Here is a 6,286-nt window from a genome sequence, read left to right as displayed (position 1 = left end):
TCAAAAAGTACTTGCCTTGTAAATTTGATTGTGTTATAGAAACAAGTAACTCGGAAAAATATTTCAATTCTTGGTTTTAGGATGAAGTTAGCAAAGTATTTAGTACAATGTGCTAATGTTGAAGATTGTATTTTATCAAGCAATAACGTACAGAAAAGACGTTATCACGAATTAAAAAATAATCGGAAAGTGTTGACTGTTTTGGTTCACCTTTTCTTTGCCTACCGTGTCTCAATGTAACTCATCGAAGTGTGCTCGAGTAAAATGTTTATTTTCCTTGTAATAGCAAAATTGTTTTTGCATGCTCTGTAGCTGTAAATTTCTTCAACCTTTTTTAAAAACAATGGTATTACTTAAAAATTTATCAGAATCGATGTTTACTCTTATTATGTATTTTTACTAACGGTCGTGTTGAGGTCACCGGTGATCTACATGGCAGTCAACGTGTTAATATCTATTTTAGACAGAGAGAGACAAAGAAATAGAGAAAGAGTGTGTGTGTGTTTAAGAGCATGAAAGGGAAAAAACACTAAAGCCATCGTGGGACATGGCCTGGCAAATGTGAAACATCGAAACTATTTTGTACACAAAATATGCATGAAAGGTGATTTATTAAAACAACAATCAAAAATAAAAATAAAAAATAAAAAATTAAAAATTTCCTAAAAATCGAGACGGTCTCATTCTTTTATTCAGTTGCTTTAGTAATAATAATATTTGATTTTGGTGGTATACCATTGATGGTATTACTGTGACAATTGGTCGATTGTCTTGAATTACTTGATTGTGCGTCATAGTGTGATTTAGCATTCTTTGCAAGAGGCTGCTCGCTTTCATTTTCTAAATTATCACTATCACACATATTTTCAGCGTTTCTGACATATATGACAGTGTAAGTCACTGAATTCACGCTGTATTGATACAGCGTAAGCCTTAGAAGCAGCTAAGATACTCGGTTATCTGATTATGGCAAGAGAAGCGTTTTCTCTCGGTGGTTTCGGTTCAGGTTTCGCTAATACGCAAGACGAATTAAAAAAATTAGCGCAACAGGCGCTCTCCCATTCAAATCAACTTATCATAGACAAATCATTGAAGGGTTGGAAGGAAGTTGAATACGAAGTAGTTCGAGATGCATACGACAATTGTATCGCAGTTTGCAGCATGGAGAACATCGATCCGCTTGGAATTCACACTGGTGAATCAATTGTCGTTACACCTAGTCAAATTCTGTCGAATCGAGAATACAACGTGCTTCGTACTACGGCCATCAAAGTGATCAGATATTTTGGAATAGTAGGATAATGTAATATACAATACGCTTTAAATCAAAATTGCGAAGAGTATTACATCATTGAAGTTAATGCAAGACTATCGAGAAGTTCTGCATTGGCTATCAAACCAACCGGTTATCCTCTTGCTTATGTAGCTGCTAAATTAGCACTGAGTTATCATTTACCGGATATTCATAATTCCGTAACTGGACGAACGACAGCTTGTTTCGAGCCTAGCTTGGATTATTGCGTTGTCAAAATACCAAGATAGGATCTCAGCAAACTCCAACGAGTCAGCACAAAAATTGGTAGTTCTATGAAAAGCGTAGGCGAGGTAATGGCGATTGGTCGCAAATTCTAGGAAGCTTTCCAAAAAGCATTGAGAATGGCTGACGAAAATGTTAATGGTTTCGATCCGTACACCAACTCTGTCAACGACGAGGAATTGGAAAAACCTACGGACAAGAGAATGTTTGTTTTCGCTGCTTCCATAAAAGCTGGATATTCTATGGATCGTCTCTACGAACTAACAAAAATAAATCGTTGGTTTCTGCAAAAGATGAAGATCATAATCGATCTATATTCGGTTTTGGAAACTACCGATCATACAAGATTATCGCATGACATGCTGTTACGTGCAAAACAAATTGGATTTTCCGATAAACAAATAGCTACGGTGATTAAAAGTTCTGAACTAGCAGTGCGAATACAAAGACAAGAAAGTAACATCAGACCTGTGGTTAACAAATAGGTACCGTTGCTGCCGAATGGCCAGCGACTACGAATTATCTTTATTTGACTTACAATGGTATAACCCACGATATCGATTTTCCTGGGGGTTATACAATGGTTATAGGTTCTGGAGAAAACAGAATTGGCAGTTCTGTAGAATTCGATTGGAGTGCTGTAAGTTGTCTACGTGAACTTCGAAATTTGAATCGTAAAACCATTATGGTTAATTATAATCATGAAACATGAGCACGGATTACGACATGAGCGATCGTCTTTACTTCGAAGAAATTACATTCGAAGTAGTAATGGATATTTACGACAACGAATCGCCAGAAGGAATCATTTTATCTATGGGTGGACAATTGACGAACAATATTGCTATGAATCTTCACAGACAACAAGCTAGAATACTTGGAACATCACCAGAATCTGTAGACGGTGCGGAAAATCGATTTAAACTTTCTCGCATGTTGGATGGAATTGGAATTTCACAACCCAGATGGAAAGAATTGACTAATCTCGAATCCGCAATTGAATTTTGCCAAGACGTTGGTTATCCTTGTCTAGTGCGACCATCTTATGTTTTAAGTGGTGCTGCTATGAATGTCGCACACTCTAATCAAGATCTTGAATCTTATTTGAAAAGTACCAGGGAGGTCAGCAAGGAACATCCCGTTGTGATATCAAAATTCATCTTGGAAGCAAAAGAAATCGACGTGGATGCTTTAGCGTACGACGGTTTGATTCTATGCATGGCTGTTTCTGAACATGTCAAAAATACTGGTGTTCATTCAGGAGATGCTACATTAGTAACACCCTCGCAAGATATCAATGCAAAAACTTTAGTAAAAATCAAATCGATTTCCAAAGCTGTTGCTGCATCTTTGAGAGTAACTGGTCCCTTTACCATGCAATTGAGCGCCAAAGACAACGAATTAAAAGTGATAGAATGCAACGTACGAGTTTCAAGGTCTTTTCCATCCGTTTCCAAAACATTGGATCACGATTTTGTCGCAATGGCAACACGATTGATAGTTGGTGAATCAGTTGGACCTGTAGATGTTCTAGCTGGGTGTGGAAAAGTTGGTGTTAAAGTACCGCAATTTTCATTCTCGCGTTTAGCAGGTGCCGACGTCATGTTAGGTGTTGAAATGGTATCAACGGGAGAAGTTGCTTGCTTCGGAGAAAATCGTTACGAGGCGTATCTCACAGGAATGATGAGTACTGGTTTTCATATACCGCAGAAAAGCATCTTATTATCAATAGGAAGTTTCAAACATAAAATGGAATTATTACCGGCCATTAGCAGTCTGCACAAGATGGGTTACAATTTGTATGCCAGCATGGGCACTGTGGATTTTTACAGTGAATACGGAGTCGAAGTTGAACCGGTGCAATGGACATTTAAAAACATCAGCGTTAACGAGGACTCCAGTCCGAGAGAATCAAGGCATCTTGCTAATTTTCTTTCGAAAAAACAATTCGACTTCGTCATTAATTTGCCAATGAGAAATGGTGGTGCTAGACGTGTGTCAAACTTCATGACACATGGTTATCGTACCAGAAGATTGGCGGTAGATTATTCTGTTCCACTTGTCACGGATGTTAAATGTGTTAAACTTCTTGTCGAGGCAATGAGAATATTAGGTGGATGTGCCCCGCGCATGAAAACGCACACTTATTGCATGCCTTCACGAAGAATGAAAAACTACCGCGTTTCATAGATGTTCACGTACACACTCGTGATCCTGATGAAAATCACAAAGAAGATTTGGCATCATGCATGGCTGCCGCTTTGGCTGGTGGTATCGACATGATATTTGCTATGCCCAAAACCAGTCCAGCTGTCGTTGATCATCAGATCTTTGCCTTGGCAAAAGAGCATACCGTAGCTGGTGCAAGATGCGATTATGCTCTTTTCGTTGGTGCCTCATCGGACAATTACAGTAAAATACCAGAACTCGCACCCCTTGCCATATGCCTCATGATGTATCTGAATGAAACATTCACGACGCTTTGTTTGCTGAATCTGAACGTTTGGATGAAGCATTTTCAAAACTGGCCTAAGAAATATCCTATATGTGCTCATGCCGAGGGACAAACTACAGCAGCAGTTCTACTTTTGGCCAATTTGTATGACAGACCTGTTCATATTTGTCATGTTACACGAAAAGAAGAAATTCAGATCATACGTACTACCATAGAAAAGGGTCTAGCAGTAACTAGTGAAATATGTCCACACCATCTTTTCCTTCGTCAAGATGATCTAAAACGAATAGGTGAAAGAAAGGGTCAAGTACGACCTTGTTTAGTATCTAAAGAGGACCAACAAGCGTTATAGGACAATTTAGATGTGATCGATTGTTTCGCAACGGATCATGCACTTCACACCATTGAAGAAAAATTAAGCGAAAATTCGCCACCAGGTTTTCCAGGATGGGAAACAATTTTAGCATTGTTACTAAATGCCGTACACGAACGAAGACTTACGATAGAAGAACTGGTCGAGAAGTTTTACAAGAATCCAAAAAAGATATTCAACATACCAGATCAACCAAATATCTACATTGAAGTTGATCTCGACGATGAATGGGTGATACCGGAAGCAATGCCATTTAGCAAAACTCAATGGACTCCTTTCACAGGTATGAAAGATCGCGGATCTGTTCACAGAGTTATTCTCAGAGGTGAAGTAACTAATGTCGAAAAAGAAATTCTGGTTAATCCAGGTTTTGGTCAGGATATCAGAGAAATGAATGAAATATAAAACATCAGTATATTGTCAATGCAAAAACGATCGATGTGGACGTCGACCATCCAATGCTACTCGGAGTTCAACGAAATATTTCACCTTTTTCCTTTAGTAGTTCAATACGTCACAAGAGCGATAATAGTACAAATTTACATCTACAATCGACACCTTCGAGTCATGTTAGTTGCAATCTGACCGGTCATCATATTCTTTCGGCAGATACATTTAATAAAGAAGAACTGAAAGAGGTGTTTAATCTTTCCGAAACATTTCGGAATGCGATTCGAAAAGAATGAACTTTGGATCACATACTGAGAGGAAAAATTATGGCATCTATTTTTTACGAAGATAGTACCAGAACATCGTGCAGTTTTTTAGCTGCTATGGAACGACTGGGTGGGAGGGTTATTTACTCTAATGGATCTACGTCATCGGTTAAAAAGGGTGAAACCTTAGAAGATTCTGTGGCTGTAATGGCTGTTTATGCGGATGTTGTTGTCCTTAGACACCCTGAGCTTGATGATGTTTCAAAAGCATCTCAACACTGTAGAAAACCTCTAATAAATACCGGCGATGGTATTGGTGAACACCCCACTCAGGCCTTATTGGATATCTTTACGATTCGTGATGAGATTGGAACTATTAATGGTTTAATGACCGCTATGTTCGGGGATTAAAAGCACGGAAGAACCATTCATTCTCTTTCCAAGTTACTGACTTTGTCAACGTTGAACTTCGATATGTTTCTCCACCCGGGCTTGAAATGCCCGAACATGTGATAGATTATGTGTCAAAGCGTGGCGTATCTCAGGAAATGTTTAAAAGTTTTGAGGCAGCATTACCAGATACGGATGTATTGTATATGACACGTATTCAACGTGAACGTTTCGCTACGCAGGCGGAATATAGACAGGTTTGTGATCATTTCATAGTGACGCCGCAATTAATGTCACGCGCAAAGAATAAAATAGTGGTAATGCATCCCTCTTCCACGTGTTTTCGACATTAGTACAGAATTTGACATGGATCTTCGAGCCGCATATTTTAGACAAGCGGAGATCGGCGTTTATGTTCGCATGGCTCTCCTTGCTATGGTTCTCGGACGTATCTGATTCATCGATGATAACTGTCATTCTTATTAAAACCGGGCACTTGTTTGTAAATCAAGGTTTGTCAAACTACAACAAATAATACAAAAGAAATAAAGAAAACTAACATTTCGACGAGGACCTAGGACATCACTTATCCGAAATTCTAATTAGACTGTGATAAAAAAAATAATAACTGTGAAATTGCAAAACACTAAACGTTCACATTATTTTTTGTTTTCTTTTTTTAACGCATTTATCCACTAAAATTATTATTATTGTTATTATAATATAAACATTCAAATATTTTTGCACGATTTAAATATTTAGAACAGAAAATGTAAGACAAAATGATTATTCGATGATCATGATATTTTATCAAACTTCCTCGAGAGAATAGAAAAATTCTTTTTTATTACAATCATTGCGATTAATAACGATCA

At 37.9% G+C, this 6,286-nt stretch overlaps 1 pseudogene; it reads left to right on the top strand.

The window, feature by feature from the left end:
• The first annotated feature begins 951 nt into the window (after nt 1-951).
• On the top strand, nt 952-5,867 carry LOC122521565 (annotated as a pseudogene).
• Nucleotides 5,868-6,286: the final 419 nt, after the last annotated feature.

Source organism: Polistes fuscatus, unplaced genomic scaffold, assembly GCF_010416935.1.
Source record: "Polistes fuscatus isolate 324 unplaced genomic scaffold, CU_Pfus_HIC Scaffold40, whole genome shotgun sequence".
NCBI lineage: Eukaryota > Metazoa > Arthropoda > Insecta > Hymenoptera > Vespidae > Polistes > Polistes fuscatus.
This window is presented reverse-complemented; position numbering and strand designations above follow the sequence as displayed.